Below are 13,622 nucleotides of genomic sequence, written 5' to 3'. Positions count from 1 at the left end.
GTATTTTCACAATATATATATATATATATATATATATATATATATATATATATATATGGAATCCAATAGGAAAAAAAGGAAGGAAGGAAGGAAGGAAAGAAAGAAAGTATATTTGAAGAATAAATAAGAATGCCCAATATGAAGAAATGCTCAACTTCTCTGGCCATTAAAGAAATACAAATCAAAATAACACTGAGATTCCACCTCACCCCAGTTAGAATGGCTATAATCAAGAAATCTAATAATAACAGATGTTGGAGTGGATGTGGCCAAAAGGGAACTTTAATGCATTCTTGGTGGGAGTGTAAACTTGTTCAACCACTTTGGAAAGCAGTATGAAAGTTCCTCAAAAGACTCCACATAGAGCTCCCCTATGACCCAACAATCCCACTTATGGGAATTTACCCAAATGATCACAAACAAGGCCATACTAAACCTACCAGCACAGCCATGTTTATCACAGCATTATTCACCATAGCTACGATATGGAACCAACCCAGATGCCCTTCAGTAGATGAATGGATCAAGAAAATGTGATATATATATATATATTTATTTATATAATGGAATTATACATATAATATTCCATTATATAAATATATATAATGGAATTCTATCAGAAAGAATGGCACCACCCCATTTGTTAGGAAATGGAAAGACTTGGGAAAATTATATTAAGTAAGTCAGTGCCAAAGAAATATAGGTCCCATGATTTCCCTCATTTGCAATAATTACTATATATGCCTAGGATAATTTCATCAGATGATCAGGAAAGCTCAAAAGCTATGCACATATGACCATATAAGATGATGTTTAATAAAATGAATCCCAAGACCTGGACAGAAGAGGACTTTCTTTGTTGTTATTGTTTTTAATGTACTATGTGTACTATTATTTTTAATGTACTATGTGTATTATTTTTGTTTCCTTTGTATGTTCTTCCCCTTATGGTATAGCCCTTGTTGTCACTGTACTTGATTTTGGTACCCTGCATCTTGTATATACATTTGTCTAATTTGGAGAGGGGAAGGGGAATAATAAAATGCTGAAACAAGGACACAGGATGACCCATTGCAACAAGGATACCCACAAGACTGTATATTGGAAATGAACTATACAACTTGGGGGGGGGGAGTAAAAGAGGTCGGGGAGGGAAGGGATAGTGCGAGAACAACAAAGGAGTGGGAAACAATGCTCAACAAGAAATGTACTCATTACCTCACTCATGTAACTATAATCCCTCTGTACAGCATCTTTACAATAAAATAAAATTTAAAAACAAAGAAAATTATCCATGAAATTAAAGAGAAAAACCTCTAGCATCACAAGAAGGCTTCGTGAACACTAAACAGGCAAGGTCAGAAAAGAAATATCTGTAGGTACATTATAGTTAAAAACACTAAATATACAGAAATAAAGAATATTGGAAGCTGCAAAGGAGATGTAATTAGTTATGCACAAAAACAAGTCAGTAGAAAACAGATTTCTCAATACAAACACTAAATTCAAAGAGGACAAGGAAGTACATAATCCGAGCCCAGAAAAATATTCATCTATTTAGATGAATGTATCAAGAGAAGGTAACCTTTATATTTCATGAAGAAAAAAATAACTTCCATGGTAAAAACGAAAGAAATATATATTAACATACAACTAGAAAAGCCTTTTAATTCAAGTTTAGACTTTCTGAAAATACATCATGCCAAAGAAATATAAAAAGCAAGAATTTTCCTCATACATTTTCTATAATGAAAGTTCATCAATAGATGTTTAGGTTGAGAAACTGCTTTCCTGGAATAGAAGATATATGTTTTGAGTAGAACTTATAGAACTTTATTTGTGTTGCCTTAACATGCTAGAATGTGATAAATAGTGAACAAAAAGGAAGAAGTCTGTCTGAAACAAAGTCCTCTTACACTAAAGTGAATTTTGAATCTTCTTTATGATGGAAAAGCTAAACATGAGATGTTAGAACTGCAATGATTAGTCATGTTCATGTGTTCAATAATGACAAGCTAAATGGGTCTTGTTGATCTCAATTTGAAACACAAAATAATCCAAAATAAAAACATATCTTATTAAGAGTCTGAATATTTAGGGAAACCAAGTAAATGACACCTTCTTCAGAGCACTTCATAGGTATCATTCCCTTTGTCAACTTGAATAATCACATATGTGGTAAATCAACTCTAATAACAGTGAAGACTGGACAGAGACACTGTGGATATTCATCACAGCAGTAGACTAGGAATCTAAAATCAGCAATAAGCTGCATCTGAAGAACTGAGTACTCTGTGTTGCCAGAATATAGAAAATTTTGATTTAAAATATTTTAAATATGTAAATATTTTATTAATTTATTATTAAATATTTTAATATTTTAAATATTTTGCCAGGTGCCAGTGCCTGTAATTCTAGCTACTCGGGAGGATGAGATCGGAGGATCACAGTTCAAAGCCAGCCTAGGCAGGAAAGTCTGTAAGACTTTTATCTTCAATAAAACACCAGAAAACTGGAAGTGGCTCTGTGGCTCAAGTAGTAGAGTGCTATCCTTGAGCTGAAGAGCTGAGGGACAGCGCCCAGGCCCAGAGTTCAAGCCCCACGACTGACCAAAATAATAACAATAATCATAATCATAACTGAAAAATCTTACTGTTTAATGAAATAATTCCTATAAATTGCCTTCAATTACATTTTCTGTTTGGTAGTACTGGGGCTTGAACACAGAGCCTCTCACCTCTCAATTGGCTTTTTCACTCAAGATTGGAGCTCAACCACTTACCCCACAACCCTGCTCCCAGGTTGTTTTACTGGTTAATTGGAGATAAGAGTCTCATGGTGTTTCCTTCCCTGGATGGCATTGAGCCATGATTCGCATATCATAGTAGCTGGCATTGCAGATAGTAATCCTGAGTAGCTAGGATTACAGATGTGAGCCACCAGCATCTGGCCTCATTTGCTGATGGAGTCTAGTGAACTTTTTTGCCTAGGCTGGCCTAAACAGCAATTCTCCACATTTCAAATTATTGAGTAGCTAGGATTACAGGCATGAGCCACCATTACCAAGTGCATTCAGGTACTTTTTATTAACTGATTACAAAAAACTTGGAAAGTTCAGGAAAAAAATGATGATATAAAAATATATCACTCTTTACAAATTTATGTGTCTCTCAGGTGTAGAGGACATGCTACTAATTTTATCTTTATCATTCCAATTTTAGTTTGTATGCTGTCAAGCAAACACCATAAAACTTGATTTCAAATCTCTGATCAGCCAAAAATACCAACTTCAATAATAAAAGCTTCTCAAAAGACCTGTAGTAACTGACTAATCAATGCTGCAGATTCCAGAGACCCCTAGCTAGCACTTAACAAACAATTCCTACTCCTCTCTACTAAGGGTCCCTATCAGAGGCAAGTCATTTGAAATCTTTCATCCTTAGACCAAATGATTATTGAAGAGTTTTCAGCTGCATCCTGCTATCCTAACATAATCAGAGAAATGGTATCCTAAATGACATGTGTTAGCACTCTCATTCCTCGTATGATTTACTCTCTTTTTGTTTTTGTAATGTGTTGGATGGGACTGAGAGTCTGATGCAAGCTCAGCAAGTGTTCAACCACTAAGCTATATCCTCAGCCCTGATTTGGTATCATTACATCTCAGTAAAATGTGTGTGCCATAGCTATTCTGAAGTTCAATCCCTAGGATACGAAACATTGGAAATGTGATCATCAATAAATTGCAATGACATGAAAAGTAAGGGTCACTAGTCTAGAGATAGAAGGAGATACATGGATGAAAGAAACAAGAGCCCAGAAACAAAATTATGGATATGTGGGAATAGTATATGTGAGAAAATGATGGGCCACTCATTAAATTACACTAAATCACATTAGCACAATTATATGAAGGATCTATTTGCAAAACTTTGCTGAATATCCTGACTTGTGTAAAAGAAATGCAAGGGTCATACCAATAGGAATTGTGTGCACATTAATCAGGTATTAGCTTACAAGGTATCATTTGAATACATTAATTAGTAATAGCTTCATATTTGTCATTGTCATCAAACATAAAAGTGTTCTAATTTGGGGTAGCATTGAAGTTTGCTTTTGTATGTAAGATGAAGTAGTAAAGCCAATTAAAGAGCTCGTGAATTAATCTTGGGGAAGAGAAAAATTGGTCAAGAGAAAAAAATTTCACTTGGAAACACACAGGCACCTGAGAAAGCAGAAAAAAAATGAAGCTCCAGTCTCAGGACCTGGCAGATAGATCTAGCATTCTTCATCCATCCTGCCCTGTGACATCCTGAGATTCCATGTTTCTCAAACTTTCCAAATGGGAAGAGGAGTTCAGAAAGATCCTGTCTTTCAGCTAGTGGTGCCCAACATAGGAGAGGCATGCTCATCTAGTTGAATTCAGGAAGGCAAACAGAGATGAAGACAGAGGCAGAGACAATGTGACAGATTGGAAGGGGCAGGAACAAGATGTAGTAGTGACCTTTTTCCAGCTTATAGCTCCCACCATTTTGCAATAGTCATTCATCAATTAAATCATCAAGAGATCAAAATAGAGTCCTCGTGATCCAGTTGCCTCTCAGAAGCTCTACCTTTTAATACTACTGCATCAGGGACTAAGCTTTCTACATACAAGCTTTTGGGGACATTTCCTACCCAAACCCTAACAACTCATCCATTCAATTCAGTTATTATTGAAGGCCTTCAGTATACCATATAAGGAAGAAATAAGACACCATATATTCCAAGAAAAATGCCTACCTCTCTCCCGAGTAAATACAAGCATTTTTAAATTAATACTATTCCAGTGACTTTACAAGTTAACCTGAATTGATTCTACTACTCTTCAATACCCAAGGCTCCAGACTTTGCAGTCCAGTCAAATAAGTCTACCTTTATCACGAATGTCTGCATCATACCTTTCATGTCCTGCATACATGCTGACTCAGAACACCTTCTTTGCTTCAAATCCTACAGCAAATCCTTCACAAGAGGGGTCAGTTTGGGTCCTTTCTCCTCACTTAATCTGCCCAAGAGCTGAATCTGAAGATGATTTAATTTCCTCCCATTATCAAATTTACAATTGCATTTTCTGTGGGAATCTTCTAACAGGTAATTTAATTCAAACATTATTGACAATCACAATACTCCTTAGCAGCTAGCCTCATAACAGACATCCTCTCACAAGACATTAAGACAAATACAAATGGGAATTCAGCCTTCCACTAAAATCAGCCTTTCCTACCCTGTGTAATGTTTTTATTAACATAATTTTCAGAACTTAAAAGTTTGCTTTTCATCTCCCCAGATTTCCTTTGGGGAAAGGTATTCAGATGAATATAACACTTTCCCCCTCCCCAATGGGGCTTGAACTCTGGGCCTGGGCACTGTCCCTCAGCTCTTCAGCTCAAGGCAAGTGCTCTACCACTTGAGACACAGTGTCACTTCTGGTTTTTGGGTGGTTTATTGGAGATAAGAGTCTCACAGACTTTCCTGCCCGGGCTGGCTTTGAACCGTGATCCTCAGATCTCAGCCTCCTGAATAGCTAGTATTACAGGCCTGAACCACCGGCACTTGGCTGAATCTAACCTTAAAAAAAAAAAACTTGCCTTTACAATTTCAAAAAACAATGTCACATTAGGTGCTGATGGCTCACACCTGTAATGTTAGCTCAGGAAGGTGAGATGGATCCAAGAGGACCTATAGTTCAAAGCCACCTCAGGCGGGAAAATCCATGAGATTCTTTTCTGTAAAAATGAAATGTGGCTCAAGTGGTAAAGTACCAGCTGAAGGATAACGCCCAGGGTTAAAGTTCAAGTCCCAGTACCAGCATACACACACACACACACACACACACACACACACACACACAATGTCACCACTCAGATGTATATTATGCATCTCATTTCCACAATAGCAAATGTATATACAATGTACATATACATACATGTATGTATTGGAGACATATACATACATATATGTATCAGACACATATATGCATGTATATATGTATATAGTGTAATACAATATAAATGTATGTAAAATAATAATAATACATATTATGCATAATGTACATTATACATCCTATGTTCCCAATTCCCATTTTCCCAGCAGTATTTGGGACCATGTGACATTTATCATTTTTTAAATATAATTTTATTTTTGTCGTACAAAGGGACTACCATTTCATAAGTCAGGTAATGAGTATATTACTTCTTTTGACAATGTCACCCCTTCCTTTGCTTTCCCCCTAGTTCCTTCTCCCATCCTGCCCACAACTTACATAGTCCACTTTTCATATAGTGTATATTGAATAGCATAATTGCATTTGTTTTCCCTTCTTCCCTCCCTTCCTGTACCCCCAAACCCCCTAAAAAGAAAAAAAGCAAAAACAAACACCAAAAAAAGTTTCCATTTCCTGGAATTCTTTTTGATAAAGAGTATTTTAAATATTCAAAAGTGTTGCTCCTTTGGGTTCTTCTACTAAAGGTATCCTCACTGTGAATGCCAAGAGACCTGTATAATCTGTCTTGTCCGAGTGTATTTTAGATCTAACTTCCACAAATGAGAGATAAAATGCACATTTTGTGTCTCTGAGGTTGGCTTACCTCACTTAACATGATTTGTTCTGGCTCCATTCACTTCCCTGTAAATGACACAATCTTATTCTTTCTAATGGATAAGTAAAACTCTATTGTGTATATGTACAGCATTTTATTGATCCACACATTCATTGTAGGACATCTGGGCTGTTTCCATAACTTAGCTATTGTGAATAGAATAGCAGCAATGAACATGGATGTGCAGGTGTCTTCTCAGTAGCCTGGCTTGTAATGATCTGGGTAGGTGCCCAAGAGTGGTATGGCAAGGTCTTAGGGAAGCTTTATGTTTAGTGTTTTGAGGAATCTCCAGACTGCTGTCCAGAGTGGTTGTACTAGTTTACATTCCCACCAAGAGTGCAATAAGGTTCCCTTTTTCTCACATATTTCTTTATCAACTTAAATGATGTTCTCTTAAGAACAATAAGACTTTTTAGATTGTGAGCTTGAAGGAGGATGTAAAGTATACAAGTTTGTAGAAGGATGTGGAAGGGGAGGGAGCTATCTTAGGAGCCGTGCCTTCCAGCTGCCTCTTCCACAGTGCAATAGAAATGTATCAACAGGGGCTGGAACGGTGGCTCAGTGGTAGAGCGCTTGCCTTGCATGCATGAGGCTCTGGGTTTGATTCCTCAGCACCACATAAGCACAAAGAAAAAAGCCGGAAGTGGCACTGTGGCTCAAGTGGTAGAGCACTAGCCTTGAGCTGAAGAGCTGAGGGACAGCGCCTAGGCCCAGAGGTCAGGCCCCATGGCCAGAACCACCCACAAAAAAGAAAGAAATGTATAGACATCTATGTCATAAACAGGTATTTATGCAGCATTTGTTTTCTATGTCTCAAGATGCAGAAATGTTGCCAGACTGGCAGCTGTGGAAAAAGTTCCAACATCTTCCTATGGGAAAACAACAAGTTTGTGCTCAGCAGAACATACAGACCACAGAAGACCCAAAGCAAGGCACAGTCACCTTCTTGAGACTCAATGTTCTGTATTCTGCCATTGTGTGGCAATGATGACAGCTAACATGTTTAGCTCTTATTAGTTAACAAGTATTGTTCTGAGTTCTTTGTATGTATATGTCTATTAAGTCTTCACAACAAACTTAGAGGTAGGTGCTGATATCAATCCCATTTTTATAGATAAGACACATGAAAGGAAACTTGACCAAAGTCTTTTGGTGAGTCAGTAGACAATCTGCCATTTCATGCCGCTTCTTTGGGCACTATAGGCAGCATTTCAACATCAGATTTTTAAAGGGGCTTCGCTTGAGGGTTTGTTTTTTAAGTTCTCTGCATATTCTGGATATTAGGCCATATTTGATGTGTGGCTGGCAAAAATCTTCTCCCATTCTATAGGTTGTCTTTTTAGTTTGTTGGCTATGTCCTTTGCTGTGCAGAAACTTTTTTGTTTGATGCAGTCACATTTATCAAGTCTTTCTTGGATTTGCTGTGTTTCTGGATCCTTATCTGTTCCCAGAAACACTAATGTTTCCATATGCTTTTCTGTAATATTTTCATGGTTTTGCATGCACTTCAGGAGTCTGTGAAGTGTTTGAATAAACAGAATCAGCAAAATAAAGGATGCCCATGATTCAGAGGCAGGGAGCAGGGAAATACTACTTATTTTTGCAGGACTGAGATAAATGGCTTTATTTTTTAATCCATTCTCCAACTCTCTTTCTCTAAGACCCATAGGAAGAAGGATGAGAACTCCTTACTCTGGAAGAATGCCAGTCTCAGAAGCATTCAGGTCTGTTTTTGTGCTAGTACCTTCTCAGAAGAAGAAGTAAAATGACCAATAGATACATGAAAAAATGCTCAAAATGTCTGGCCATAAGAAATGCAAATAAAAACAATATTGAGATTCTACCTCATCCCAGTTAGAACAGCCATTATCAAGAAAACAAACAATAGCAGAGGTTGGCAAGGATGTGTCCAATAGAGAATGCTAATGCACTGTTGGTAAGAATGTGAACTGGTTCAGCCACTCTGGAAAGAGGTGTGGAGGTTTCTCAAAGAAATTAAATATAGAACTACTCTATGATCCAACAATTCCACTCTTGGGCATTTATCCGAAAAAAAATTACAACCTATGATACAGTAAAGCCACAATGTAAAGCACAACCATGTTTATTTCAGCACAGTTCCTAATAGCCAAAATATGGAATCAGACCAAATGTCCCTCAATGAACGAATGTATCAATAAAACATAGTAGCTAGCAACAATAGAATTTTACTCATTCATTAGAAAGAATGATATTGTACCATTTGTAAAGAAATAAAAAGACTTGGAAAAAATTACATTAAATTAAGTAAGCAGACCCAAAGAGACAGAGGATCCATATTTTTTCCCTTATAAGTGGTATCTAGATTTAGATTACAAACTCATAAGTAAATACAATGAGTGGTATGCCACTCATTGTACAAATGTGTTAACTGAAATATGGTGGATTCAAGGGAAATCTCAAATAGTATAATTCCTTAGAAAGCCAAAATCAATGTTTTACAAAATAAAACGCCAGGAAGCAAGTACTTAAAAGGGATTGGATGGGATCAAGGGGAAAGGAGTAGAGGAATAAAGACAAAAATTGGGGGTAAATGCAGCCAAGAATCCAATGTATGCCCTAGAAAATTAAGAAGAGTAAGAGAAGGTAGAGGAAGGATAGATGAGAATATTGAAAGAGTTAACATTAATCAAGGTATATTGTATTCATAAACTGCTTAGTTAGGCAACTCTTTTGTATAGCTACTTAAAATAATAATAAATAAAATAAACAAAAAGGGGTTTTGACTTGTGTCTTCCCACCGGCTTTTCAACAAAATAAGATAGGCTGCCTAATGAAAGTTTATTTCTCATAGTTCTAAGAAATAGAATACTCAAGGTGCTGCTTGATTGATTTCTAATAAGAGCTCTCTTCTGGTCTTTCATTCTCACTCACTGTACCCTTACACAATAGATGGGGTGAGATCTGATCTCTGTTTTTATAAGGACTTCCTCTTATGACTGTGTCTAAGCCCTGTTTCCTTCAAACAGTCCCATCTTCAAATACCATATATGAAGTTTGAGAGATATATGCAGTTCATAATAGCTTACAACATCCTCATACAGAATGAAAATCCACAAACTGTAATAGACTGTACTTGATATATGCCACTTAATACCAATGAGGCCTGGAGATGGGTGATAATTCCAAGTAAGTGGAGTAGACAAACCAGGGTGCTAGTCTATCTGAATATAAGTGATGCTTTCTGTGGGAAAACCAGTACTGCTTCACTTTTCCAGTAGAACAGGATGTTAAGGCTTTTTTTTCCAAGGAAGTCCAGTGTCCCCAAGGACAATTGACTAAAAAGGCATGCAATACCATAGAAATAAAGTATGGAGGCATGCGAGAGTTGTGAAGTGCTAAAGAAAATTCTAGAGAGTGGGAATAGCTAAGTCTCATAGGGTAAATAGCTGGTACCAATGCAGAAAACTTGTGGGAGACACTCTAGGGAGAGGAAATGAGGAGGAAGAAGGGCTAAGCAGTAGCTCAAAGTTCTCAAAGTGTTTAAAAACCATGGGCAAATGAACTAATTTTTTGTATCTTCTAAAGACTTAAATATCCAGGGGAAGGAAGGAGGAATAATAGAAAAGTAATGGGTATGTATGAATATGGTCCAAGAATATTAAACACAGGTATGAAAATTTCACAGTGAAACACATTAGTTTGTACAATTAATGTTTACTAAAAAATAGCTATCCAGTGTTCAAATCTGTAAGTTAGACATTATCTCTAATTCACAAAATTGGTTTTGAGCATAAAATATGGTCTCCTATGTATGCTTTTTGGTTTCTGACAGCTGCACATATATATACACATATATATGTATATATATGCACATTTGCCCTTAAGATTTATTTTGTTATAGTTTTTGTTTATTGTTTGTTTTGTCTTGTGCCAGTACTGAGGCTTGAACTCAGGGCCTGGGCACTGTCCCTGAGGTGGTCTACCAATAGTGGCTAAGCCTAGTGACCCACCTCCACTTCTGGCTTTTTAGTGGTTAATTGGAGATGTGTCTCACAAACTTTGTGCTGGCTTCAAATCATAATCCTACAATCTCAGCCTCTTGAGTAGCTAGGAGTACAGGCGTGTGCCACTGGTGATGTGCTAAATGGAACCATCCCAAAGAGGGCCATGGAAACTTGGATTTTAAAATCTAATGTTCTACTGACTGATATTCATGTTGTTCTTAAGTCTTAGAAATTTAACTCCCCCCCCCCGCAAATTAAATGATGCTGTATCAAGTATAACTCAGGATGAGTCCAGAACTTACCTCTAGGAGTTAGATTTTTATGTCCCCAATATATATCCGATCTATGCCATTCTTCCCATTCCTCAAAGTAATAATTTCTAAGAAGTAAAGGCATAGCAGGATAGATTAGAAAGGAATTATTTGGGCCAATGCTTTCTGAAGGATGCCTGGGTTCTCACAGATGCTTTGGTAACATGTAAACCATTGGGATTAAGTGGTTCCAGCTGGTGATAATTAGTACTAGAGAGAGAGAGCTGGAGTAATGTCAGTGAGAGCTCCATTACCCACTAGGAAGAAGCTGATTTTTCATTTTTAAATTTTTATTGTTATTATTAAGTAGTTGTACAGAGGGGGTTACAATTCTATAAGTCAGGTTATGAGCAGAATGTTTCTTGGTCAATGTCACTCTTTCCTTCATTCTCTCCCATTGTTCCCCTCCTTTCCCTAACCTCAAGGTTCATTTTTTACATAATGTACATTTGCTCAGAGGAGCTGATTTTCTATTTCACCACGACCTCAAACCAGTCCTTCCTGACTGCTTCCATCCACATCCGTCCCCCTCCTCTCCACTCCAATATGGGGGCCACAGCAACATTAGTCTGACCCGTTTTTCATGTACTGCTTATTCTGATTCATTGCCACAAATAGGGAACTTCATTTCTCCATTCAGCAAACATTATTGGCTTAGTGTATTCCAAGCCTGGGTGATGACACAGGAATGATAAAATAAATTTGACATTCCAGTAAGTGATCCTGACAGGCAAATCTTGTAATAAGATCTACAGATGCTGAAATATAGACTAGCACAGGCACATGGAAGTCCAGACACTGAAGGCCAGCATGGTCCAGGCTGTGAGGCAAGGGCAATGCTCATTCAGAGGAGGAGGTGATGAGTGTATCAAGGCACAAATAGGAAAGAAAGCACCACCCAGACAAGGAACTGAGAGAAATCATCAGAATAGTCTATTCTAATGATTATTAGAATAGTCAGGAAGGAGCTTCTGGAAGGTGAAACATGTCACAGATATTATATGTTCTGCAATGCACATGCAGCATCTGAATAGAGACATCCAGAGGGCAGAGACATGTGTGATTGGGAGAGTCAAGAGAGAGGTCAAGTTTGCATACCACATCATTTCTCATCTCTCTAGTGGCCTTTTTCTTCTTCACAGTACTCCTAAGAAATACATGAGTGTAAAGGCCTCAGAAATGCTCTATAACACTTTTTTTTGGTCAGGCCTGAACTCTGGGCCTAGGAGCTGTCCCTCAGCTAGCACTCTACCACTTGAGCCACAGAACCACTTCCTGTTTTTTCTACTTATGTGATGCTGAGGAATCGAACCCAGTGCCTCATGCATGCAAGGCAAGCACTCTACCACTGAGCCACCCTCCCAGCCCTCAATAACATTTTTGTTGTTGTTGTTGAATTACCACTAATGGGAGGAAGTTTGAATTTAGAAGCTCCAAATTCTACTAATTCTGCTGTTGTATTATCTTGTCTTAGAAAGCCTTTTCTTTCATAGATAATCTACTCTACCATCGACTGAAACCTAAACATGGGCTCATAATTTGCCCGGGCAAGTAGCTACAAATAGGTTTTTATGCTATCAAAGTTTTTTAGTTCTTTTGATGGAAGTTCTTTGTCATTTTTTTTTTATTGTCGGTTGTGGGGCTTGAACTCTGGGCCTGGGCACTGTCCCTCAGCTCTTCAGCTCAAGGCTAGCACTCTGCCACTTTGAGCCACAGAGCCACTTCTGGTTTTCTGGTGGTTTATTGGAGATATGAGTCTCACAGACTTCTTGCCCAGCCTGGCTTTGAACTTCGATCTTCAGATCTCAGCCTCCTGAGTAGCTAGGATTATAGGCGTGAGCTACTGGTGCCTGGCTTCATCATTATTGAACTAAAACTGCTATTTACTCATTGACTTGAAAAAAATAAGACTCAATGATGAAGTAACCCTAAAAAGTTACCATTCCCCAAATTTAAACTCTGTGTCACAAAATTATACATAAAATTTTTTTTCTCTTTTCTTTTTTCTTTGGGGGGGGTGGGTGGTCCGGTCGTGAGGCCTGAGCTCTGGGCCTGGGCGTTGTCCCTCAGCTCTTCAGCTCAAGGCTTGCCCTCTACCACTTGTGCCACAGCGCCACTTCTGGCTATTTTTTTTCTTTTTGTTTATGTGGTTCTGAGGAATCGAACTCAGGGCCTCATGCATGCAAGGCAAGTGCCCTACCACTGAGCTACCTTCCCAGCCCCTACTTGTTCTTCTTTTAACATTAGGAAAATTCCTGTACAGGTTTGAATGTAAACCACAAATATCAGAAGGGCTACTAAGGGGATAAAGATCTGAAGAATCAAGGTTCTAAACTAGGTCAGAAAAGTCCAAGAGACACTTAGCTCTAATTAATCAGAAAAAAAAAGGAAGTAGAGGTGTATCTAAAGTGGGAGAGCATCAGCCATGAATAAAAGAGCTAAGGAGCAGCACCCAGAGCCTGAGTTCAAGCCCAAGTACAAGCATTAAAAAGAAAAAGTAAAGTAAACTGACAACAGCTTTCAAAGTAGAACTAAACATTTAGATGGCCCTGGTGGCTTGCTACTCTGTTTTTTTTAATTTTAATTTATTTGTGAACATACTGTACAGAGGGGTTACAATTACATGGGCAGGATAATGCATACATTTCTTACCAAGCATTGCAGCCTCCTCCTTTGTTTACCCT

This window comes from Dipodomys ordii, unplaced genomic scaffold (assembly GCF_000151885.1).
Source record: "Dipodomys ordii isolate 6190 unplaced genomic scaffold, Dord_2.0 Scaffold175, whole genome shotgun sequence".
Classification (NCBI taxonomy): domain Eukaryota; kingdom Metazoa; phylum Chordata; class Mammalia; order Rodentia; family Heteromyidae; genus Dipodomys; species Dipodomys ordii.
Note: the sequence above shows the minus strand (reverse complement) of the source record.